Source organism: Danio rerio, chromosome 23, assembly GCF_049306965.1.
Source record: "Danio rerio strain Tuebingen ecotype United States chromosome 23, GRCz12tu, whole genome shotgun sequence".
NCBI classification, from domain to species: Eukaryota; Metazoa; Chordata; class Actinopteri; order Cypriniformes; family Danionidae; genus Danio; species Danio rerio.
This window is the reverse complement of record NC_133198.1, coordinates 14,342,047-14,369,799: the sequence shown is the minus strand read 5'-3', so window position 1 is coordinate 14,369,799 and position 27,753 is coordinate 14,342,047. Positions and strand designations below refer to the sequence as shown.

General features: G+C 38.8%; 2 long non-coding RNA genes across 2 annotated transcripts; one reads left to right on the top strand and one right to left on the bottom strand.

Moving 5' to 3' along the window:
- Window positions 1–3,106: 3,106 nt before the first annotated feature.
- Window positions 3,107–4,175, bottom strand: LOC141380588 (uncharacterized). Its single transcript, XR_012398869.1, has 3 exons — window positions 4,094–4,175; window positions 3,264–3,304; window positions 3,107–3,179 (listed from the first exon to the last, which is right to left on the bottom strand). It is a non-coding gene; the product is annotated as an uncharacterized lncRNA (long non-coding RNA).
- Window positions 4,176–16,211: 12,036 nt separating this feature from the next.
- LOC137489100 (uncharacterized) lies at window positions 16,212–18,037 on the top strand. The gene is made up of 3 exons (XR_011008434.2): window positions 16,212–16,314; window positions 16,439–16,509; window positions 17,900–18,037. It is a non-coding gene; the product is annotated as an uncharacterized lncRNA (long non-coding RNA).
- The last annotated feature ends 9,716 nt before the right edge of the window (window positions 18,038–27,753 follow it).

Here is a 27,753-nt window from a genome sequence, read left to right as displayed (position 1 = left end):
GGCGTTAAGAATAAAGAATGAATTAAATGTAATCACAAGTTTCATTAAAATAATGGGTAAATCAGCATTCTTAAGGATACAAATGCTTAAATATCATTAGACAAATGATAGGTTTTGGTTCTTTTTACTGGCTATTATAAATGCACTACTTAGAAAAGCATTTTATTTAAACTATTTTAAATTGTGACTTAGTTGTTTCCTAACTGTGTCACTGAAATTATTGCCTAAAATAATTTAAATTAAAAAGATTTTGAAATTTTTTTTTTATGTCGGGTAAAAATATTTTGTTCAAATATCACAGATTTATAACAAAATTAACTCATTAATAAACTTATGTTAAGTGATATTAATTAGTTTAATTAGAACACAGACACAAGTTCATTAAACATTTCAGTTTAATTATCAAAAAACAAATAAAACAATCTCTTAAAAAACATGCCTTCCACTGACTAAAAATTCATACATCCGTCAGTTCACGACAATCCATTAAGTACAAATCCATCCATTCATCGTGTAGTAGCAGTGCATAGAGCAGAAGCCATTAAACTCTTGTCTGAATGCTCTGTACATCCCTTTTCCTCCCATTGCCACAGTATCCAATGGTGTTTTTGTAGAGCCAACCACAGGATTCACATCTGGAGAGCTTGAACTCTACTATATATTTGACCAAGTAACAGTGTGAAGAATGCTCCATCCCCTTCATCATAAACATCTAAAATAACCTTTCAGAACAGGTTTGATGGTAGCTGAATTAAAGACGAAATACACACACACACACACACACACACAAAATAATAAATGACGAATGTAAAAATGAAAACTAAAAAAAAAAAACTATAAAATAAATTGAAAAAAATTAAATAAATTTAAACATACATCACTAAGACCTCCTCTTGGATCCATAGCTGAAGGGAAATGCATGTATACATATTTTGTAAATATAAAATGAAATGTGTATGTATATGTATGTATATACACATACACATATATTTGATAATTACAAACACAAGCTGATTGTCAGGTTTTAAGCATTTAAGAGCCTTTATGACACTTGTGCTATTTAAGTCCCATCATTTAGGACGACACTAAAGCACAACTATGATGGAATGTAATTCCATAACTGGGAAAGTATAATGTGTAAATTAATTAGGTTGTAAGTTTGATTAAATAAGTAGTAAATTTGATTGCACAGCAATTTCAGTGTCTTTAAACTCTAAGAATAAAAAACAAGCCTACAAGTGCAGCAATCCACAATAAATGGTATTGTGCTGCCATCTAGTGGAAAAAATTTAGTTTAAAAAGTGATTTCTGCTACATTGGTAGTTGTAAATTGAAAAGCAGTGTTTGAGACATTTTAAATATCATAATGCTCACATACAGTTATATATATATATATATATATTCAATTCAATTCAGCTTTATTTGTACAGCGCTTTTACAATGTAGATTGTGTCAAAGCAGCTTCACATAAATGGTCATAGTAACTGGATCAGGCTAGTTCAGATTTTAGTGTTTAAGTTCAGTTCAGTTTAGCTCAGTTCAGTGTGGTTTGAAATCATTGCTGAGAGTCCAAACACTGAAGAGCAAATTCATTGATGAGTAGCTTTTCAGATCCTGAACCATGCAAGCCAGTGATGACAGCGGAGAGGGGAAAAAAACTTTACAGATAGGAGGGTGAAGAAAAAACCTTGAGAGAACCAGACTCAGTTCGGCACGACCATTTTAATTTCTTCGCTAGCCAAAAGTCTTGTGCAGAGCTGCAGTCTCAGCAGTGGGCTGGAAGATGGCCTCAGCGAAGACTCGTCTGTCCCTGGAGCGTCACTGGAATCAGTCTCATGCTCTCCACACCCCATGACCAACAGCGCAGCAGCAGCTCAGGATACGGCCTGGTCCCGTATATGGACACCTTGGGATCATCTCGTCGCTGGTCTTGGGTCCAATCAGTGACTCCGCATAATCTGAGGACCTCGGGATGAGTATCCCCAGGTGGAAATGGAGAATAAAGAGAATAATTAGCGTAGCTGCTGTTCATAGTGTATATAAACAAGATGTAGAAACTTGTGTGGAAACCCGCTAGGTGATGCATGAAGTGTATGCTTTACTAAACAGATAGGTCTTTAATCTAGTTTTGAACTGAGAGTGTGTCTGAGCCTCGGACATTATCAGGAAGGCTATTCCAGAGTTTAGGAGCTATAAAGGAGAAGGCTCTATCTCCTTTACTCGACTTTGCTATTCTAGGTACTACCAAAAGCCCGGAGTTTTGAGATCTTAAAGAGATCTTAAAGAGCGAGCTGGATTGTAGCGAGACAGAAGGTTGGTTAGATAAACAGGAGCTAGATTATTTAGAGCTTTATAGGTGAGAAGTAATATTTTAAATTCAATACGAAACTTAACAGGCAGCCAGTGTAAGGAGGATAAATTGGGGTGATTTGATCAGATATGATATAGTCAGATCTCGATGCAATAGAGCACCTTTGGGATGTGGTGGAACAGGAGATTCTGCAGAAACTTGCGTGAAGCTATCATGTATATATGGACCAAAATCTCTAAGAAATTTTCCAGTACCTTGTTGAATCTATGCCACGAAGAATTATGGCAGTTCTGAAGGCAAATGGGGTTCAACCCCGTTCTAGTAAGACATAGGTGTCAAAGTCAATTCTTGGAGTACCGCAGCTCTGCACAGTTTTCCAACTGTAATCAAACAAATCTAATCTAAATAATTGAGGCATTCAAAAGAGTCTTGATCACCTTGATTATTTGGATCAGATGTGTTAGATTAGGGTCCTCCAAGAAATGACCTTGACACTTTTGTAGTAAGGTGTACTTAATAAAGTGGCCAGTGTGTGTGTGTGTATGTGTGTGTATATATATATATATATATATATATATATATATATATATATATATATATATATATATATATATATATATATATATATATATATATAAATAACCAACTTGTTAACTTGCTATATTTGCATTGAACTGAGTACAGATGCCCAAGATAAGCTCTATACATTTCTGGGTCTTTTTCGTTCTTAAGGAGACCTTGAGGGAAGACAAAAATTAATTGCAAAGTGCTAACTGACATCACTTTAATTGTATAAAAAGATTTTTTATTTACCGTGAGTCTTCAAGCAAGAACCCACACCACAATCTCCTTATGCAAGTCATATAGCCTGTTTTAAATAAAAAGACAATTACTAAAAAGATATAAAATTCTTCTTTTATACTGGCTAACAAAGTGTTGAGCAAAGACTCACCTCAGAATAGTCAAACCCAACCTCAGGAGCAATGTACAAGGCTAAAAGTAAAAGATGTTTAGTTCTAAAATTATGCAGTTGTCATTGTACATTGTAAAACTTACCATGAGCAAAGACTTCAAAGTTATTGGAGAAACACTACATTGGAATGTCCTGGGTAATGTTATAAAATATATATAAACAAGTAAACAAATATAAAATATAAATTATAAATCTGCAAGAATCATCATAAAAAAGTCATGTATTAACATCATTTAAAGTAAAGCATGTTTAAAATAAGAAGTTTCAAATTTAACAAAAAAGTAACATCCCTTATGCATAGATAAAAAATATGAAATTACTTGACATACAAATTCATATTTGAATTTTACTTGCATAAAATGTGTTATATATGCAACAAATATTGTGAAATGTTGCAAAAAAGTCCACTTATGTTTTCAACTATTGGAATTACAAATATGTACATGCATGTTCCTAGCTAGCCTATATTTTATACTATGATTTTAGTGGACTTTTTTTTCTCTAAGTGAACATATTTGTTATATTTCTAAATGCATGTTCATAAATGACAAGTGTTGTAAAATAAACATGAATGTTATATATAAGGCTAATTTGCACGTACACATTGGCATGTTTCAGATTTCTGAGAGATAGCTGTTCACGTCATCACATATGAACCAAAAAATTATATTAAAATGCATACCGCAAAATAACTAGTACTTACGTTCGTTATAAACTGTGCGAGGTTTGTGACTTTGCAGATGAGTGTGTATCATGTGTAAGGCTCTCAAAATATTCACACAAAACAGACACCTAAACATATTACCAACCTGTTTAAATCGTAAATCTTAATACACGTCTGTTTACAGCAGTCAACATCACGTCTTTACCGACGCCATTGTGCAAGCGTTTGGTGATTGCTGATTGGCCAAAACATTTGACCGAAAAGAAAACCTGACCAATAAAAAACCTTTTGCCACGCCCCTACCGGAAAAAATTTCGACCAATGAAAAACCTTTTGCCACGCCCCTACCTTGTGCCACGCCCATTTCTCCAGGCTGCAGTTACCCATACTAGCATCTGTTTAGCCAGAACTAAACCAAAGTAGTGCCACAACTCCACCACGCTTGAGCCAAGTAATACATTTTTATGTGGCCCAGATATGGGCCTTGTATTCAAGATTAGTAAGGCTGAGTTTTGTTATGCCTTTATGTGGCCCCACATGTAGCTGACCCCATATATTACTGAGTAAATCACACAACAAAAATTACAATCAAATTTACTTTAATCAATGTAAATAACATTCAGATAAAGCAATTATTGAACAAAATGTGGACAAATAAAGACCTAGAAAACAATTTTACAACATACAAAGAGAAAAAGACAAAATAGAAATAATTTTTAGATAAATATAAATATCATATATTTGATGCAAAGATGATATAATACACACAAAAGTTTCAACACACACTACCGGTCAAAGTTTGGGGTCTGTCAGATCCTTATACGTTTTAAAATAAGCTTCTCCTGCTCACCAAGGCTGCATTTATTTAATCAAAAATACAGAACACATAGCATATTCACATGAAAGGAAGGAAGATGGCGCCTGTGTTTCTGTCGGCATGCCGTCGCCTTGTTCTTGTCTACGGCTCTTTTATCCTGCTTTTCTTCCTTTTAAACGGCGTTTCATCACTGCATAAGTATGATCGCGAATTTCTGCTTAGCATCAGGAACTTTGTTACGATACGCGGTTATGATTCAAATGGACGGAGGCCACCGGATCCTACTTTTCAAACCCGCCTACCGGTAAACATCGGTTGTATACCTGATTGCCTGCTAAATCGGAAGAAGCGATATAGAAAGCGGGGAAAGAGAGGTGGTGTTTCAGTGAGACTTACTGTAGAAGATTAACTTTACCCGGAGCTTCGACCTCGCACCTGGAGCTGTCAGCGGTGGAGGGCGTCGGCTGTGAGTTGTTGTCGAGTAGGCGCCACTGGCCGGTCTCCTGTGAAGTAAGGTCCTCTTTTCTTCGTTATATCATACCGGATTATTCGGAGACAATGCTTCATTCTAGAACTGTGCCCGTGAAATTTCGGAACGGTGGAATAAATGCCCTTAATCTTAAAGCACTGGAGTACGTTCCCAATCCGACACACTCTTCTGCCACTCTCTCAAACCCTTTTAATGTTGAAAGTTTGTGGATGGCGCTAATAAACGCCAGATCTATTTCAAACAAGACATTTTTATTAAATGATTTTATTTCCACACGAGATCTGGACATTTTGTGCATAACTGAAACTTGGCTTAGTGCTGGCGACTCTGACTGCCTATTGGAAGTTTCTCCAACAGACTTTAACTTTTTAAGCACTCCCCGTCTCTCTGGCAGGGGTGGGGGAGTCGCTACTATATTCAAAAATATCATGAAATGTCGCTCGCTGGCCGTTCAGGACTACTCCAGTTTTGAGCTGCAGATCGTTAAAATAGATGGCTGTGTTCCGATTGTTTGTGCTCTCATATACAGACCTCCAAAATACAACAAAATGTTTATTCAGGAGTTTTCAGAGTTTTTAACTACCATTGTACCAAGGTTTGAGAAAATCTTAATACTTGGTGATTTTAATTTGCATATTTGCTGTCCCAAAGAGCCTATGGTGAAGGAATTTTTACATATTATTGATTCTTTTAATCTGTCTCAATCTGTCTCAAAGCCTACGCATAAATTTGGACATACTCTAGATTTGGTACTATCTCTAGGGATATCTATCACAAATATCGACATTGAAGAGGGTTATTTGTCTGATCACAATCCAGTTGTTTTGAATATTCAAATTCCCAGCCCCTTTTTAAATAGCAAACCACCTGACCGTCGTGCTCAATGCTTGAATCCTTCAACGGGCAGTGATTTTACGAAGGCTTATTCACTACTTCCATCTCTGCCTTTTGGGTTGGAAATAAGTGAGTCAATGTCACTATTTAATTCCACTTGTAATGAAATCATGGAGCTGTGTGCTCCTTTGAAAATTTTAAAACCTAAAGCCAAACAACAACCGTGGCTAAATAGTGATACCCGTAGCATTCGTCAGCTATGGAGAAAAGCGGAGAGAATATGGAAGAAAACTAAACTGCAGGTGCATTATGAAATTTTAAAAGACTCTATGATTAAATATCAGAAGGCAGTTAAAGCCGCAAAAGCAGAATACTTTGCTAATCTCATAAAAAAGGCTCCTAATAACCTAAGTTCTTTTTAAAACAATTAACTTAGCCTTAAACACTGAGACTACGTCTGGTCTTGCTATTTGCCAGACAACATGCGAAAAGTTTTTACAGTTTTTTATTAGTAAAATTGAAGCCCTTAGAGCTGGGATTCTGCTTCAAGACGCTTTCCTTGACAGTACCATCCCACCTTCACTAGCACACTTTTTGGATGAATTTAAACCAATCACGTTACATGATTTGGTGGACTTGGTCCTCCATATGAAGCCCTCCCATTGTTCACTGGATATTATCCCTCCACATCTTTTCATTCAGGTATTGGAGGTGGTTGGATTAGACCTTCTATCAATAGTGAATTCTAGTTTGCTGAGTGGAGTCGTACCTTCTTGTTTTAAGCATGCTGTAGTACAACCCCTTTTAAAAAAACCCAATCTGGATTCATCAGATTTAAAAAACTATCGACCAATTTCAAAATTGTCTTTTCAGTCTAAAATCTTGGAGAGAGTTGTCTTTCAACAGCTTTCTAGTCACTTAATTGGAAATGACATTCTTGACAAATTTCAATCTGGTTTTAGGACACGGCATAGCACTGAGACAGCTCTCCTAAAAGTGTCTAATGATATTTTTCTGACTGTTGATTCTGGAAAATGCGCACTTCTAATTTTACTAGACCTGACTGCGGCATTTTACACAATACATCACAATATCTTGATTGAGCGTTTAAGATTGTGGGCTGGGATTCAAGGAAATGTTTTAAATTGGTTTAGTTCTTATCTTTCAGGGAGGACCTTTTCTATTGAATTGGGTAACTTTTCTTCCTCATCTGCACGTTTGGAGTGTGGTGTCCCCCAAGGTTCAATTTTGGGCCCAGCTCTTTTTTCTATCTACATGCTTCCCTTGGCAGCAATTTGTAAGAAGCATAATGTAAGCTACCACCTCTATGCTGATGATACTCAGCTTTACTTGCCTATAAAAATGGGAGAAAATTCTGTTTTACAGTCCTTTTTCACCTGTTTTAACGAGATTAAGGAATGGCTGGCTGGTAATTTCTTACACTTGAATGAATCAAAAACTGAAGTAGTAGTGTTTGGTCCTCCGAGTGTCTGTGAATCTACAATTAATAAATTAGGTTCGATCAAGCCTAAGGTCCACAGTCACGTAAAAAATCTTGGAGTTACTTTTGACACTGAGTTAAAGTTTGACAAGCAAATAAACTCAGTCGTCAAAAGTGGTTTCTATCAATTAAGGAACATTGCCAAATTGAAGCCTTTTCTTTCTTTTAAAGAGCTGGAAACTGTCATTAATGTTTTTATTATGTCAAGACTGGACTACTGTAACTCTTTGTATTCTGGAGTTTCACAGGCATCAATAGCACGCCTGCAGCTGGTTCAAAATGCAGCTGCTAGGCTTTTAACTGGGACAAAAAAATTCTCTAGTATCTCACCAGTTTTATTGTCTCTTCACTGGCTCCCAGTCCAATTTAGAATTCAATATAAATTATTGCTTCTAGTTTTTAAAAGTTTGAATGGTCTGGCACCGACTTACATTTCTGAGCTTCTTCACTGGCACACTTCATTGAGGCCAATCAGGTCTGAAAACACATTTCAGCTAGTTGTCCCCAAAACGTGGTTGAAATCAAGAGGTGACAGGGCTTTTTCTGCTGCAGCCCGCCGACTGTGGAATGGTCTGCCTTTACAGATCCGATCATGTTCTTCACTTGGTGCTTTTAAGTCTCATCTAAAAAATCACCTTCTGTCTCTTGCCTTTGATTGTAATTAATTTTAATCTGTTTTATATATTTTGCAAATTTTTTATATATAGGTATAGATTTTGTATGCTGGTCGTTTTGTAAAGCACTTTGGTCAACATCTGTTGTTTTTAAATGTGCTCTATAAATAAAGCAAACAAACAAACAAACATTGTAAAATTGTGAAATATTATTGCACTGTAAAATAACTGTTCAAAAGTAGTTTATCATTTAATTTAATCATTTATTCCAGTTATTTTAATGATTATTTTTAAGCTTCATTACTCCAGTCTTCAGAGTCACAAGATCCTTCAGAAATATATTTATATATTATATATATATATATATATATATATATATATATATATATATATATATATATATATATATATATATATAAAAATATATTTTCTATTATATATAGTATTCAAATAATTGCAATACATTGTTAATGAGTCTCCCAGTTAAGTTTAAAATCAGTTTAAAATTTTCTGCAAATCTAAAGTGTTCAGTTTTGTGAACATTAACCCAAGCACTAGTTACTAGGTCATTATCTTCTGGCCTGCACTTGACTTATTTTTATTTTTCATGTTTCCCATTTTCCTAAACACTTATGTGGCATTGCCTTTGTGTTTCGCATTAGGATTGTTATAGCTGAATGTGTAATAAAGTTCACATAGTTCCAAACCTTTATGAGTTTCTTTCTAGAGCTACACAAAAGATGATATTTTGAAGAAAGCTGTGAACCTGTAACCATTGACTTACATAATAGGAAAATTAAATACTAAAGTCAAATCAAATACTAAGTCAATTGTCACAGGTTCCCCTTCGGTTGGGGAACTTCAGTGCCATAGAGTGGATTGATTGAAATCCACGAAATGGGAGGATTCGGTTCAGAAGCCGCTTGTCTGAAAGAGTATTGAACGGGCCAATGAATGCAATGAATTGGCAGCGTAAGCTTGCACAGGTGTACTTCATTGCCAATTATCCCAGCATATAAGCAAACCTGGAGCGAGCAGACGCCATCCTTTTCGCTTCAGAGACTTTCTGATCGAGTCGATGAGGGTTCCTCCTGCTGTGACCAGTGATTCTGAGCGAACGAGAGCATTCTCCCGGTCCAGAGTGCACGCAGCGGCAGACGGTCGAGCTGGGTTTCTCCCTTGCCTGGCGTTCTTTGGGTCCGGTCCTCCAGAGCGGTGCGTATAAAGTTGCAAACTTCACAGAAAGAGCAACACAGTTGTGCAGCACGTCCTTTTCAGGACGGCGCTCCGACTGTGCGTTTCTGGATGCGGTGGTTTCCTGTCCTCGGATGATGGGCACGAGCACTGCGTTGCATGTCTGGGGGGGTCCAGCATGTTAATGCGCTGCTCGCGGGCAGTTCATGTCGTCATTGCCATGCCATGACTGTTGCGCAGTAAAGATCGCGGCTAGCCTTTGCAAAAGGGCGAACCACCCCAGTTGTCCCCTGCTCTGCAGCGGGCACTCGGGCAGATCTGAGGGTTTCAGCGAGAGATAATCCGTCGCCCACGGGCCCGCGGACCTCCCGCTCCTCTAAGCGCTCCATCCAAGCTTCGGGCGGGGGAAGCGATCCGTCTAACAGATGGTAGCACTTACGCCCGATGACACCGGAGACCAGACGTCCACCGCGGCATCGGAGGGTGGGCTTTCATTGTCCGATGATGATCCAGACCCGCTCGCCCCCTTCGGGCTGGTGAGCGCTGTCACTACGGATCCTGAAACGGACATGTTAGCCGTGCTTTCCCGGGCTGCTTCGGCCGTGGGTTGGAGATGGTTTATCCCCCAGCTCTGCGGCCGGACCGACTAGAGGGGCGTTCCCTTCTTCCCGGAGGTGCACAGTAGGCTCACGCGGTCTTGTAAAGCACTTTTTTTCTGCTCGTGCTGCGTGTCCCTCCACCCTAACCACTCTTGACGGTGGAACAGCCAGGGGGTATGTGGCGATTCCTCAGGTTGAGTGCGTGATGGCGGTAAATCCGCGCGGCGCCTCTTCTTGGCGGGGTCCGCCTCGTCTCCCATCCAAAGCCTGTAAGTTATCTACCTCCCTCGGAGCTAGAGCTTACATAGCTGCGGGCCAGGCTGCTTCCGCCTTGCATGCGATAGCCACCTACCAGCGCTACCTAGCGCAGGCGCTGGCCGAGCTGCACGAGGGTGGGTCCAACCCAGGATTACGAGCTTCGCACCGCCGCCGACTTAGCTCTTCGGACTACTGAGTCCGCTGCGTGTGCGTTGGGGAGGACGATGTCCACATTAGTGATCCAGGAGCGCCACCCCTGGCTGATATGCGCGAAGTCGACAAAGTCCGCTTTCTTGACTTTCCCCATATCCCAAGCCATGTTCGGCGACACCGTCTGTGAATTCACCCAGGAATTCAAGGCGGTGAGAGAGCAGTTGATGGGTGATGTCTTATCGGCGGTCCGTAGCCCGCTCCGCCCGCCGTGCCATTCATACCTGCTCCTCGCCGAAGGCGCCCGCCTACGAGAGCTGCTCCGCCCCCGCACACGCCTCTGGCGAAGCGAGCGCGTCGGGCACCTCGGAAGCAGGCAGCCCCCCTGCCCAGAACGCCGCTAAGTCTGGCAACGGACCGCGAAGCGTCCCTGGGACAGGCCATCTGAAGAAGAGGGAACTTGCTCTTTCCCCGCTGGAGGGCGGGCCCCATTTCACAACGGCATTTTTTACTGCCATGAAAACATTATGAAAGGGCACTTTCCACTTCCCCGGATGTGACAGCCCGAAATCTGCCAGTCTGGGACGCTATGCTTTCTAGCTTGCAGATTCGGTGCGTTTCGCCAGTGGCTCACGAGCGCTGGGAGGACGGTCTCCTTTCTCCCACCCCTCGAGCCTCCCCTCCGGAGCTCGGGTTCGGAGTGAGAGCAAATATCTCACCTCCAGCTTTTCCGTGGGACCCGCGAGCTTCCCGGATCAGCACACCCACTCCACGCTGCCCCACTGCTGGTACGTCAGCGATTGTAGCGATGAGTCCATTAGCTGGAGCTCTGCCTGCCTGGTTAGCGCGGGCCAGCTCTTCGCGGTGGCTCATACGCACAATCAGACTCGGCTATGCGATTCAGTTTGCGAAACGGCTCCCCAAGTCGCGGGTGTGTATTCACCAGGGTCAGCCCCCTGTCCGCCCTTGTCTTGCGAGAGGAGATTGCTGTTCTCCTGGCGAAGGATGCAATCGAGCCGCTCCCTCCAGCCGAGATGGAGAGCGGGTTTTACAGCCCACACTTCATCGTGCCCAAAAAGAGTGGTGGGTCACGGCCAATCCTAGATCTGCGCGTTTTGAACCGCTGCCTGCACAAGCTGCCGTTCAGAATGCTCACGCAGAAGCGCATCCTCCGGTGCGTTCGTCCTCTGGGTTGGTCTGCAGCATTAGACCTGATGGACGCGTATTTCCATGTCTCCACTCTTCCTCGCCACCGTCAGTTTCTGCGGTTTGCGTTTGAAGGTCGAGCTTGGCAATACAAAGCCCTCCCCTTCGGGCTCTCTTTGTCTCCGCCGATCCTCACCAAGCCCGCGGAGGGTGCCTCAGCGCCCCTTCGGCTCGCGGGCATCTGCATACTCGATTTCTTTACGACTGGCTGATTTTTGCCCTCTCTCGGAGCAATTGATTATGCACAGAGACAAAGTGCTCTGGCACTTCCACCTGTGGGGGTTTGAGGTCAACCGAGAAAAGAGCAAACTCGCCCCCGGGCAGAGGATCTCTTCTCTCGGGCTGGAGCTGGACTCGGTCACCATGGCAGCACGCCTCTCCGGAGAGCGCGCTCAGCTGATGCTGTACTGTCTGAGAGAGCTCGACAGTAAAATAGTGGTCCCACTGAAACTATTTCAGAGGCTCCTGGGGCATATGGCATCCGCAGCCGCTTCATGCTGCTCGGATTATTCTATATGAGACCACTTCAGCTTAAAAGGATGGCGTCTGCTCGCTCCAGGTGTGCTTATATGCTGGGATAATTGGCAATGAAGTACACCAGTGCAAGCTTACGCTGCCAATTCATTGCATTCATTGGCCCGTTCAATACTCTTTCAGACAAGCGGCTTCTGAACCGAATCCTCCCATTTCGTGGATTTCAATCAATCCACTCTATGGCACTTCCGTTCCCCTCCTCGGGGAACGAAGGGTTACTTCTGTAACCTCGAACGTTTCCTGGTTTCTTCAAAAGATATTATTTTTTGTTCAACAGAAGAAATAAATAAAACAAATAAAGGAAGAGTAATTCATGACAACTACATTTTTGTGTTAACTATCCTTTTAACTGTTAAAACTATCAAAACAGAGCTGACATAGGTTAATTTTTGAAAACCAAACTACTTACACATGCAATAATATTATTTTTACATTTATATTTGAGCAGCTTGATAAAATCAAAACTTTTCACTCTTATTTCTTTAGGATTAATACTGTAATTATGTTTGCTTTAAAACTATTGTATAATTGTATTATAAATTAATGTACTATGGTCAAAGTAATGATTTCAGAGATTACATTGTGCCATTATCACATCGCTATGATAAAGTACTGTCATTTTTGTTGTCCAGTGTGTTATTCATAAGAGTAAAGGTCTCTTCTTCTTTTGAACTGGTCCCAGAAGAGCTGAAATCTGTCTCCGTTACAGTGCCACACTGGTCAAACCGAGTTATTGAAGTCAGTTACATTACAGTTATTGATATCAAATGACCAATAGACTACAAAAAAATCATTGAATTATAAATGTTGTTGTTGAGTTTTAGCTCTATATATAATCGTTATACCTTTATTGTCTATTTTACAATTATAAGCCACTTTTTCTATTAGTTTCCACTATCATGTTAGGCCTAATGGGACCGCTATTATTTTAAACCTTACTAAACTCACTGAAACATGACTGAACATTTTCACAAATTGATATTTATCTATATTAAATAAACCATATTTTGTGGTCATTGGAAATAGGCAATAACTTTAATGTTAACGTAATTTAAACAGCGAACTGTTGGAGCGCTAACGTCACATAAACCATGTTAAAAAGAGGAAAACATTATTGACCTTATTCTTCGCCGACGAGTGTGCGCTGCCATTTGAATCTTTTTGGCTCTAGACTTCCAGTCTCATTCACTTCCATTCATTTTTAGACATTAAAACTGCTCATTACGCTGCTTGATGTTGCAATTTGATATTTTCTTGTAATATTATTCTGCTTGGTCTGTATAGTCATGCAAACATTTGTTTGTAGAGCAAGTAGTTTGACCCTTTTCTGCCGTTTATTATTCCTAGTCATTTCTCCCATGCAACTGAATTGGAAGTTCTAAGACAATCGTGAAAACAGGCGCACTTCAGCATTTTAGAATAAGGTCAATACAACTCGATGCATTTCTTAATTTAATGAATAACTAATCACTCAATGAGTCCTAACTTTTACATATAATGATGAACATTTAAGTAAAATCACTTTAAATGCCAAATTATCACTTACCTGAAGCAAATGACAGGGGGGAAGAATGTTAAGCTCACATAGTAGACTTGCCAACTGAAGTGTGGTGTGGCAGATGTCTGCTAATGATACACCTGTATCCAGTTTCACGTGTTTTTCAAATGCAATCCCAGAGTCAGCCAGAAGTTGATGTCAACCGATGTCGGCCATAGCTGAGCCTTAATAGGCTCTTATGTGTCTTTTTGTTAACTGGCCCACATACTGCAAAAGGAGCTGTGAGCCAGAAGAAAATTCCCGCCTTTTCTGAAAGTATGGCAAAACATATATGGTAATAATCTGGCCAATATCTGTTCAGCCATGCCATACTTCAGCCACATGTGCCAGCTATCACCCACATTTGGTTACAGGGTTAGGAAGTAACCCTTCATTCCCCGAGGAGGAAAACGGAAATGCTATAAGTGGATTTGATGTTAAAATCCACATATGGGAGGTTTCGGTTCAGAAGCCACTTGTCTGAAAGAGTATTGAACGGGCCAATGAAAGCAATGAATTGGCAGTGCAAGCTTGCGCAGGTGTGCCTCATTGCCAATTATCCCAGCATATAAGCACACCTGGCGCTAGCAAACGCCATCCTTTTAAGCTGAAGAGACTTAAACAGCTAAGGGACAGTCATTATGGCGATGGAATATCCCAGATAGCAGGCAGTAATCGGCCCGAGCTCGGCTTGCCCCCGGCGCCTCCGGCTCCGACTCGGCATCGGCGAGTGTTATCCGGGCCAAGTGCGGCCCGCAGCTCGCTCGCGCACATGCGGTTGTGATGCGGCTGTAAAGCACTGGCCCGATTCCGGTCAACCATATCCTGGCCGCTTCTGGCAAGGACTCGGCTGATGGCAACCGATTAAGTTCTTATTTTATCTAGTAATCTGTTAGCTCCACGTTTAATGATAATTTGAGAAAATATTCATGGTACGATAGCAAAAAAAAAAAAAAAATAAAATAAAATATTTAGTGTGGATGGTCGCAATGTTTAGACGCAAACAAAACAATATTATTTATAAATAGATTATACATGTCATCTAGAGAAAAACTATGTAAAATTCGCTTATTTTTGAGATAGCACGCTCCTGTGCTGACTGTTTTTTTTTTTTTTTTAAAGCAGAAGTTGGTTTCATAATAAACACATGCGTTACTAAACTCCTGATCCAAACTCCAATCCAGACGGTGGCGGTAATGCTCCAAAAAGCTGGTTGTCAACCACCATGGCACGAAGATCACAAGAAGAAAAAGTTTGGTTTTCACGTGGATTCCGGTCAGAAAGGTAAGCTTTTTACTGCTTGTGTTCTGTATAATTAGCGAATTTAGAGCTTAAAACATTTCCACGGTGTTTGGTTGTAACAGCGTTTAGTAATTTAAAACAGTTTGATACGAAATGTAACTTGCTTTAAGAAACACGACTGGAGCTAATGTATGCTAACGCTAACAGTTACAAACACGTCTGAAAGTTCCTTTTCCTTTTACACAATGTTAGATTGTAACGTGTGTAGTAACTGAAAACTATTTTAATTATTTTAAAGAAACATGAAACGAATTTGTGTGTATACTAACTTTGCGTTAAAGAAAGTTTCTGTAGACAAATCCATTAACTAACTTGGCAAAACGTGTTTTTTTCCTGATTTAACATTATAAAGTACCGTGGATGTTGAAAAAAATCATTGTACAGGCGTATACTTATCCAACAGTATTAATTCTGTGATTATGTGTAAATAAAAACTAATCGTTTTGGATTAAAATATTATTGTTTATCTTGTTTATGCAGTTAGTCACGAAAATGATCGAAACTCGACTGTTTACTATTCTCTTTAAATTATCCAAGAGAAATGTATTACTATGCACTTTAATTCATATGTGTTAGCCTATGTGAATCAATTATATCTTTTGTTCAAGCTGTAATGGTCAGTTAATGTAAAACTGAACGTCTTGAAGCAGATTTTGATGTTTTTTTGTTTTGTTTTTTATGTCATTGACAGTGATAAATTCTGATTTAAATGAATGGGTAACAATATTTGTTGGTTAAGTCTTATTGTTCTTGTTTAACAAAGGTTAGTGAGATCATTTTGCAGCACATCACGACCAAAGAAGTCAATGGCACACTCTTTTGAACGTGAATAGGCATGTTATAGTTGTGTGCTAAAAGTCCATTATAAGCTGTAAACTGCTGATACATTTTCAACATAGATTGAGCTTTTCAGACATTACATTACTAATTGCTTCACAAACAGCTGAAATGGTGTATTGTTATTGGCTATCATCATCAAACATTTTTCACAATGGTAGGTTAATCTTCATGGGTACAGAATAATGCATGTGCTTGACCATCTTACAAATCTATGTCTCAAATTCATAAGGCTGTCACTCTGCATGAATCTCCGAATAAATCTTGTGCAACCTTCTGTGTACTGATTATTTACACTATAGGTATTATATGCATTAATTAACTTTGATAGTATTTCAGGATTTGAACTTTTCTTTACGGGAGGTTAACAACAATGTGATGTTTTATTATAGATGCATATGAGGAAGCTCAAACATCCACACGCAACTGTGATTTCTGACTGGTAGACAGATGAAGATGATGATCGCCTGTCATACATCTAAAGACAGAACAGGTTTGTTTGCAATTATTTTAAACACATACTGTCAACATAATGTCATTGATCTATTACAACCTGTGAGTTTTGCCCTGGCACTATACTAAAGTGATGTTTTGTTTTGTAAATGTATCTGATCAAGGGACAGTATAGACACATCTATACCATGATGAAGAAAAATTACTTGGAACAAAGAGGCTGGATAAAAGGCAGGTATGAAGATTTCAGAAATCAATGCAGCACCACAAGTACCATCACCATCAATGACTATGGCAGAAATCTTAAGACCACCATCAAGATGCACAGATACTGTACATTCCAGTACACCAGGCGTGTCCAAACTACGGCCCGCGGCGAGGCTTTTTATAAATATCAATAGAATCTGGCCCGCTATACAAAAATGAACGTAATTCAATAAATAACCACCGGGTGTCGCTATTACATGCATTCAATTAAGCAGCAGTTCTTGTTATGATCGATCTATCTATCTATCTATCTATCTATCTATCTATCTATCTATCTATCTATCTATCTATCTATCTATCTATCTATCTATCTATCTATCTGTCTGTCTGTCTGTCTGTCTGTCTGTCTGTCTGTCTGTCTGTCTGTCTGTCTGTCTGTCTGTCTGTCTGTCTGTCTGTCTATCTATCTACACACAGTTGAAGTCTGAATTATTAGCCCCTCATTGATTTATTTCTTCTTTTTTTAAATATTTCCCAAATGATGTTTAACAGAGCAAGAACATTTTTACAGTATGTTTAATAATATTTTTATTATTGGAGAAAGACTTATGTTTTATTTCGGCTAGAATAAACAGCGGTTTAATTTTTTTAATGAACCATTTTAAGGTCAAAATTATTAGCCCCTTAAGTCTTCAGAACAAACCATTGTTATAAAATAACTTGCCTAATTACCTTAACTTAACTAGTTAACTTGATTAACCTAGTTAAGCCTTTAAATGTCACTTTAAGCTGTATAGAAGTGTCTTAAAAATGTCTAGTCAAATATTATTTACTGTCATCATGGCAAAGATAAAATAAATCAGTTATTAGAAATGAGTTACTAAAACTAATATGTTTAGAAATGTGTGGAAAAAAATGTTTAACTCTCCGTTAAACAGAAATTGGGGAAAAAATAAACAGTGGCTAATAATTTAGGGGGGCTATCAATTCTGACTTCAACTGTATATATATATATATATATATATATATATATATATATATATATATATATATATATATATATATATACACACACACACACGTGTCTGTGTGATGTATGTAAAATTTGGCCCGCGACAACGTTTGTTTTTTTGCATCTGGCCCTCGGCCCAAAAAGTTTGGACACTCCTGCAGTACACCTATGAACATTTACAGTCTTTGTTCTAGTGCAGTTTGAGATCAAGACAGAACTTATTGCATCTCGTGATGTCTTTGTAAGAATTGAAGACATCACTAAATTTGTTAAGGTTTAATGCAGCTAGAACGTAAAGATCAACTAGAGAATATCAGCAGTGTCTAACCCACTGTTGTATTTACAGAAGTTGTATGAGAATAAGCTACAGGTTGATTTATACTAATCTGTTATTTTTCTTTTTTAGCACGACTGACTGAAGTTTTAAAATCATGCAACGTCATAAAGCAGCAGCTGGGCCTGATTCTCACAAAACCAAAACAGACGTGATGAAATTCCAGATGTAAACACATTTGACCTTCCTTTGGCCAATTTGATTTGGAAAAGCTTGAAAATCAACTAAAGGAGCAGCCTGAACAAATGAAGAAACTGGTAAGTTCAAGCTCTTGCTAATTTCAAAGTGTTTTAAGTTTATTTGTTTTTTTTTTTATTGTTTTTTTTGCTTCGTAGGTAGCCTACTTTTTTCCTAATTTTTTCTTTTTTTTATATTAGTACTTGTTCACTACTAATTATATGTTTATCTTTTAATCACAGATGGAGTGAGGATAAATGTCCATACCACGCCACTGATAAAGAAGTGGAAAAATGCATTACAAGGTAGCTACAACTTGCCCCTGACAGGGATGGAGGAAGAAAGAAGAGAAAGCTAATGTGTCAAATGTCTACATCACTATTTTGTTTTATTTTTTAAACAACATTTTAAGTGTATTAGGATGTTCCCTGATACTTGAACAATTTGTTTCTTTCATTTGCATTTATATATATATATGTGTGTGTGTGTGTATATGTATGGTATGTATGTATGTATGTGTGTGCGCCAAATTCTGAAGAAACATCTTAATACATTTTTAATAAATGTAATACAAATAAAATTATAAATATAAAATTGCACAAGACGTGTATATATATGAAATGTATAATCATCTCACTCATGTCTTGCTGTTTGTGCAATTGATTTTGTTCAAGTTTATTTAAAAAAAAAGTTTGACTTTATACTTCTGCAATTTTATATATATATATATATATATATATATATATATATATATATATATATATATATATATATATATATATAGATATATATATAGATATATATAGATATATATATATATATATATATATATATATATATATATATATATATATATATATATATATATATATATATATATCTTTGTTTATTATTATTTTAATGTTTTATTAAAAAATGTTTCAAGATGTTTCTTCAGAATTCTGCAGTACTTTTTACAAGTTTGACTTGGATATTTTACGGATTGTCATTGGTTTTTTTAAGATGTTTCTTGCTATTTCTTAAATTGGTTTCTATATTTAGGTTTATATAAAATTTAGCTGTTTTTTAAAAATTTTTAATTCAAGTCTATTGGGAAAACAGGGTTGTTTTAAAAAACATCTGTGTTTGTGTGTAATTTTTAGAGTTTTTGTTTAAATCTTTCTGTGTGTCTTTATTGTGTTGTTTTATTGTTGTTTTTATATTGATATTCTTGTGCACTACAAAATTATTTATAAAATTTTAGTACTATTTTTTTCATGCAATCAATAAACGTTTAACATTTATTTATTTTGTCATTTGTCTGATTATTTTCGTTACAGAATATGTATGCAGTTTGCACTTTATTCAAAGGTTAAACGCAGTGCTTACACTTTGTGTTTACATTATAGCCTGTGTTTGCTGTTATATAAATTTAAATGGTTGTAATACCATATATCAAGTACCAATGTAATACCAAAAGGTTTTATAAGGTGTATAAATACGGAGTCGCGCCAGCTCCGGGCTGCAGCACACATTACCCTCGCGCCGATTCCGGCGCGGATGCGCAGCGTCGGCTCGCTTACGGCCGCCGCATCTGGCCCGCTTGATTCGGGCCGGAATCGGGCAGTGAGTCCACAGGCATCCGGCCCGAGTCCGGCAGCCGAAGTTGGGCCGAGGGGTTAGTCTCCGGCAGGCGACAATCTAGCCGGAACTGGCCCGAGTGTATTTTGCTATCTGGGATAGCACTTCCGTTCCCCTCCTCAGGGAACGAAAGGTTACTTCTGTAACCTCAAACGTTCCCCTTTGGTTGGGAAACTCCAGTGCTATAAGTGGATTTGATGTTAAAATCCACGTATGGGAGACTATGGAAAACGCCATAATGACTGCACCTTACCAACGCCTCCGATGAGAGGGCAGTCAAGCAAGCGTGACGTACCCAAATCATGGGAGGCGCGGTCCTCCAACATGCCCTTGGCCCTAACTTATCCCGACTTCAAAAGAAGTTTTACGGAATAGGTATATTTTTTTGAGAGTCGCCAGCGTCTAGATAATTCTAGGAATACGACAGGTCGTTGGGAAGCGTGCAATCCCAGTAGGGAGGATGCTGCGGAGACCATCCACACCCAATGAGGGAGACAAAATGGAAATACATATGGACTAGCCCTAAGAAGGGGGAGTGCGTATAAGAAGGTGGTTAGCGGATAGGGAAGGCACGGGTCCACCCGAGAGGGGGGACTGAACCGTGGCGGAAAAACATATGGGATCGCCAGAGGGGATCACACATAGCCGGCACTAGGCATGTGCCGGTATCACATTTTCATTGATTGATTGAGCTTTTATCACGGTATACGGTATTATCACGATATTGTAATTTTACTAGAGAAACAGGTAAAAAAAACACAAAAACTTCAGTTTCGTCAACTTAGTAACTTTAATAACTTTTTAATTAACTAAAAGTACTTCAAACATTTAAATACAAATAAATATAAATAAAACAATACACAATATAAAAGTAAACTTGAGCAATTATATCAAAGTGAATGTGCAAACTGCAAAAGAACAACATTTGTTATATGTTTTTAAATAGATTTAACAGCAAAAAACTATTTTTAAAGAATCAACAATAAACATTTTTCAACCAATTCCTGGTATCTCTTCTGGGCTGCCTGGCATATTTTAGTCCTTGAGATTAAAGTGCAAAAATGTGAGCATGTTTACTTTTTCTGGCTTGAGCTCTGAACGCTGAGGTGAGAGGATATGTCCATTGACACTAAATACCCTCTCTGAAGGAACACTTGTTGCAGGAATGCAGAGAAACTTCTCAGCCAAGGAAGCTAGATGAGGATGTTCTTCAGCATGCAAACTCCACCACTGCAATGGATTTGCCTCTGATTTTATTAGTGGCAGAGAAAGATACAGTTTGATCTCAGCTTCAGTCTTTGACTTCATGCTGCCTTCACCCTCCTGCTGCTCTGCTCTCTGATGCCTTGTGGAGGTGATTTTGTTGAGCAGGGTGGCCAAGCTTTGCTGCTGTTTTTCAGAGGTGTGTGTGTAAATTACCTATTTTTTAATTTATTTTGTAAGGGAACGTAATAGGTTTGAATGGTGCTCGAATGTATTACACTGGATTTAATTTTGAAATTGTATGCTTCATACTGACGGACTTTTATTATGAAACTTACCTCCCTGCGTTAGTAGTTCCGGTAAAAAGTTTCACACAAAAGTGCGCCAAAGAGCGGATTTTTTTTCTTTATTTTTTTTTTATTTTAATTTTTTAATTTTTTATTTATTTATTTTATTTTTTTTAATTTTTTTTTTTCAAACAAACTTTTATTTAGAAAAGAAGAAATTTACAATATAACTCAGGAAGTAATTTGTATAAGACTGGAATACAAGAATATACAATTGCAAAGTAATAAGAACAATAACTAAAAAGAAAGGAGTAATAGAAAGAGAATAAAAAAGAGAACGACATGAGGAAGGGGCAAGTACAAAATTAAATAAAAAATAGATAAATAAAAAAAATTAAAAGTGAAAATAATTACAGAAAGCATTAATTACTTACACAGTTGAAGCATGACATTTTCATAAGTTTCTATTAACTTGCAGAATTTCTTGTTGTTAGATAGACAAATAGCTTTAAGTATGGAATCAATTTCAATTAAAAAATGGGCAAACGAGGGAGAGGATTTAAGAAATTTTTGTTTGTGGATGAAGAATTTAGCATATAATATGAAGAAGTTATATATATATTTTTCATTTTTGTTCTTGGGATTAGAGTAATAACATATAATTTCTTTCAGTTTAAAAGTTTCAGTTTGTTTTGTTGCTTGGGATTTATTCAAATAATTATATAAATCAGACCAAAACTTTTGTGAAGTTTTACAAGAAAAAAAACATGTGAGTCAGAGTTTCCTCATTTTCCTGACAAAAGGAACAAGTATCTGCAATATCAGTAAATTTTGAGACTAATGCATTGACCGGGTATATTTTGTGTAGAATTTTAAAATGTATTTCCTTTGCTTTGTTTGGGATTACATATTTATATGGGAGAAGCCATAACTGAACTGTTTTTGTATGTTATTTCTTAACTGTTAAGTAATTACGGAGGTATCTTTTTTGTTTCCACTTCTCATTAATTAAATAAATACCTGCAACTAAGCATAAAATCTATTGCATGAGGCCCTTCTTCCAGATTTATAACAAAACATTTATCAGTACTAATTTCAGACAAATAGATATCTCTATTGAACAAATGGCTAGCTGAACTTACCTTCACAAATAAGCTACTTTCTAAGTGCAATTTTTTAAATTTAGAATAAACACCTTTATTTTATTCACTGTACACATCAAATATAATTCACTGTATATAATATGAAATAAAAACTGTCAAAAAAAAGTAACATTTTGAAAGAATATTTTATTCAGATAAACAGAAACAATAACATTGAATCAGATGTTTTCTTGAATCAGGTGCTTCTTCTGTAACTTGTGCATAGAGAGGTATTTGGGCTGATACGTATTAAATAAATAAATAAACACCCATCTATTTCATGGAACTTAACACATAATTGATCCATTCCAAACAATTGTTCATGTGACAACACACATTACACCTTTCAGAGTAATGGGCTGTCTGGAAAAGCAAAGCAACCAAATGTTTGCATATCCCACTCTCAGCCACACAAGAGCAGGAGCTATTAACTAGTAGGCGATGGCATGGATTTTCTGACGGATGTGCGCTCCAGGATGGAGGGCCTAGAGCCCTTGACACCCAATCACCTTATCCAAATGAAGACCACCCCAGCGCTGCCCCTAAATAGGCCATCCATATTAGAGCGACCAGTACAGAAGTTAGTTCTTTTGTTAGAGGCTTTTTAAGTCTTTAAATGGGATTTATGAAAGTTCAAATGAAGGTCATTTCTTAAGTGAAAATTATTCGTAGAATGTAAACAAGGACTCTTAATTTTGGTGGGAGTGTAAATGACCTATTTTTAAATTTATTTTGTAAGGGAACGTAAAAGGTTTGAATGGTGCTCGAATGTATTACACTGGATTTTATTTTGAAATTGTATGCTTCATACTGACGGACGTTTATTATGAAACTTACCTCCCTGCGTTAGTAGTTCCGGTAAAAAGGTTCACACAAAAGTGCGCCAAAGAGCGGATTGAGATCGCTACTTTTCTGAAGACAGCAAGTCTCATTACATGAGAAAAGGTTCAATATTGTATGCTTTAGCACTCTCCGAAGAGGCACAAGGTTAGTGTTTTCATAATACTGTATATATTGTGTGTTTTAGCCTTGTGTGGAAGCATTTAGAATATAATAGTAAGCAGCTAAGTTTGCATTTAAGCTAATTCATGCACTATTGTATTAATGTATTTTTTGTTGTATTCTGTTAAGCTCTTACGTTGGTGTTTGATTCAATAAATCAATAAAACCATCAGTTAAATCTTGACCATTAATCGGGGAGGACGCTACAGTGTGTGTGTGTGTGAGTGAAGGGCGGGGGGTTGTGCTGCTTTGCTCTGTCTGGTTACGGTTACGGTTACGGTTACGCCATCCGTCCACACTAGGCCGGAGTTCTGGAGCACAGCGTTTCGAAAACGCTGGAGAGGCCGTTTTTATTCTGAAACGCTGCTGCTCCGTCTCAGTGTGGATGATAGAAAACTGAGACATCTGAAAATGGAGGCGGGGCTGCAGACATTCGCCTCTCTGATTGGGGCTTTTCCTCAATATTAAGTAGCCTAACACACACAGTTCAGTCCTGCATCTTCTCCGTGTAAGTTCAGACTTCGCAAGTTTGATCAAGGCTGCAGTCTCTTCTTCTCAGTTTGATATGGAAAACAGACTATACCGAGGACACGGGTAAATCTTCAAAGGGAACAGTGTACTTTATAACTTCATTCACATCACCCGTGCTACGTTGTTTCACTTTCTCAACAATCAAATGTAAACATGATATAAGGAACTGCCTATTTTCATTTTAATATTAACAACTAAACAGACAGCAGAAATGTTGAGGCGTCGTGCTGCATATATGAGCGTCATCTTCACTGTGTGGATATTTAACAAAACAGAGCCAATAACAACTGCCTCCTTTCAATTTCAGTGAAAATACGAAACATACCCTCTCTTTTGCTGAATATCAGTTTTAATAATCGATAATGGCCTTTATAAAAGTATAACATACAATAAGTTTATACATTATAGGAAATAAAGGCAAGCGATCAGTCAATATACAGAATGTACGTGCTTACATTAATCATTAACTTATCTTATGTCAGTAGATAAAGACAACAAGATGAATGAAATATCCCGTTTAATAAATATAGTGAGATTAGATCCAGCGGGAGATGCTTGATGAGAAGTCCGACTAGCAGAGCTCTCATCTGGGTAGATGGGCTGCAGCGCTTGCCCGAGAGTGTGTGTGTGTGGTCACGTGATGTGGCGTTTTCAGCGTTTTGGTGTGGACGGAGAGCAGTTCAGAAACGCTGGGTAAAACGCGAGTGTGGACGCGGATAGTTTTCATTCTAAAATGCAGTTTTAAAACTAAAACGCCCTAGTGTAAACGGGGCCTCAGTGTTGTCATCTTTGCCAGTTTTGAGGCTTCCTCAATACAGCAGTTGACCGTGGCATCAAGGTCATCAGAAAAGCTTCCTTTAAACCGGGGATCAATGAAGCTTGTCAAGTCCATCACCTTCTTTGCATCAATACTGTAGCTGGATTCAAGATCTGACTTCATTACCCTCTTCAGGTCTATGGTGAGGGCACTGTCTTCATTTTTTAATTCTCGTATTTAATTCTTCATATTTTTGTTCTCGTGTTTAGCAGCCACTTTCCGTCCACATGTTTTACACAAAGGGAAACCGTCTTCGATCAGCAATCCCTCTGCATTTTTTTGGAACTCAAAATATTTCCAAACCTCTGACTTTACCCTTTTTGAAGGGGGATAAATTGTCGGCAGCGTTCCTATTTCCGCCATGCTTCTTCTATGTTTGAGGATTAGAGAGCGGTGGCAGCGGCGGCGCGCACTGCGTGCACACAGTGCTTCTACATGTGGGGATTGTTTACATCAGAGTGTGCATCAGTTCTGCATAGCATATACGCAGTGTTTCTTCAAGCGGTTGATGGAAAATAAGCTTAAGGGGGATGAATTGTCGGCAGCGTTCCTCCTTCCGCCATGCTTCTTCTTTGTGTGAGGATTAGAGAGCGGTGACAGCGGCGGCGCGCACTGCGTGCACAATGTGCTTCTACATGTGGGGATTGTTTACATCAGAGTGCGCATCAGTTCTGCGCAGCATATACGCAGTGTTTCTTCAAGCGGTCGATGGAAAATAAGCTAATGCGCGTTCTAAGAATATAAATTCGGATCTATTATTTTTCACGGTATTTTGAAATGCCCGTGTTAACAATATCGTACATATTCATTACCGTGATTTATCGCATTACCGAATACCGGCACAAGCCTATTTGGGACAAAACACTGTTATATCTTGGAATGATCAGTGTCATTTACCTTGTCTTTCGTCTGCTCGTTCTGCTGTGTCTTGTTCTTTGTTTCAGGAGCGTGTGGACCTGTCAAACGTGCCCAGTGAGTACTTTGACCTGAAGAAAGTGTTTAGTAAGTCTCAAGCTGCTTCTCTGCCTCCTCTTTGTCCCTATGACTGTGCTTAAGACTTTTTGCTAGGTACTTCTTCGCCTAAGGGCAAATTATACTCACTTTCTGTTTCTGAGAGGGAGGCAATGAAGAAGTATATTTCTTACTCTCTTTAGCAGCAAGACCATTTGACCCTCTTCTTTTTTTTCTGTGACGAAGAAGCATAGTTCACTTCGCCCCTGGTGGTTCACTTCATGTATTGATTATCGAGGGATGAATGGCATTATGGTAAGGAATATTTATCCTTTGCCGTTGATGTCGTCAGCCTTTGAGCTGTTGTCCAGGCACTCGGTAATGATGTGTTGCGAGATACGATAGATCAGTTCATTTATATCTACCTGGATGACATTCTTATATTTTCTCTTTCTCTCCAGGAACATGTGGAACACGAGTGCTTTAGAGGCTGCTAGAGAATGGGCTCTATGACAAGGCGGATAATTTTTTTTTCATGCACAGTCTGTTCCTGTTTTGGGGCACATCATGTCAGCTAAAGGGGTTTGCATGGATCCAGAGAGGATTCAGGCTGTGGTGAATTGGCCAACGCCAGATTCCTGCAAGACCCTGCAGAGGTTTCTGAGCTTTACTATTTTTTACTGGCGTCTTATTCGCAATTTCAGCCAGCTTGCCGCGCCTCTGACTGCCTTAACCTCTCTCAAAACTCTGTTCGAGTGTCCGAATGCAGCACAGGTTGTGTTCACCAAATTGAAGTCCGGTTTTGTCTCCACACCAATTTTCGTAGCCCCGATCCATCTCGGCAGTTTGTGGTAGAGGTTGACGTGTCAGGGGTGGGAGTGGGTGCCATCCTGTCACAGCATTCCTCTTCGGATGGCAAAATGCACCCTTGTGCATTTTTTTTCTCATCAATTATCCGCAGCTGTACAGAATTATGAAATTGGTAATAGGGAGCTACTGGCGGTTCAGGGGTTTCTTTTATTGTTTGGACCGTTAAAAAGAACCTTGAGTACATCATATCTGCCAAACGTTTGAGCTCTAGGCAGGCTCAGTGGACATTTTAATTTTACAATTTCATATCGACCAGGTTCTAAAAACACCAAACCTGATGCGTTATCCCATCTTTTTAAAAAATTCCGATTGCAATTTGTCCCTTGAGCTCATCGTTCCATGGAATATTTTTATTTCTGCTGTAACGTGGGAAATCAAGTCTAAGGTTCGCTCTGCCTTGGATGGGGTAATGTCTCACCTAGTCGTTTGTTTGTGCCTGAGCAGATTCAGTCTGACGTCATTCGATGGGGACACAGTGCCTTCGAAACCCTGGTCACACATATCGATAGATTTTGTCACCGAACTCTCGTTATCTGGTGGCAATACAGTTGTTTTGATCGTAGTGGACAGGTTTTCGAAGGCTATTCATTTTATTCCTCTGCCCAAATTACCCTCAGCCAGAGAGACATTGGTTGCTGTCATTGATCACTTGTAGTATACATGGGCTCCCGACGGATGTGGTTTTTGACAGAGGACCTTAGTTTACCTCTAAATTTTGGAGTTAGTTTTGTCGTTTATTGGAGGCCACTGTTAGTCTTTCTTCTGGTTTTACCCTCAGAGTAACTGTCAAACAGAAAGAGCCAGCCAGGATCTTGAATGTATGTTACGATGTCTGGTATCTCAGAATCCCTCCTCTTGGAGTCAGCAGCTTTCATGGGTTGAGTACACACATAACTTATTACCAGTGTCAGCTACGGGCCTTTCACTGTTTGAGTGTAGTTTAGGCTACCAGCCACTGGTTTTTCCCTAGTCTGGAATCTGAAGTCGCTGTCACCTCCGCTCGAGCCTTTGTCCAGAGGTGCCGTCGCACTTGGAAGAGGGCCAGACAGACCCTCCAACCAAGTGGGTGCACGCACCAAGGCTAAAGCTGATCGCCAATGGTGTAAGCCTCCCGTTTACGTCTTTGGACAAAAAGTGTGGCTTTCATTAAAGAATACTCCTCTCCGTTCTGTTTGCAATAAACTAGCACCTGTTGGAGAAAAGGAATTTATTTTCATTACTTTTGTGTTTTTTTATTAAGAAAATGTTTAGACTAACAACAGATTAATCAATCTTTTCTATTGTATTATAAAACATCTTGACCAGACAAACTTCCTCTTTTTTACT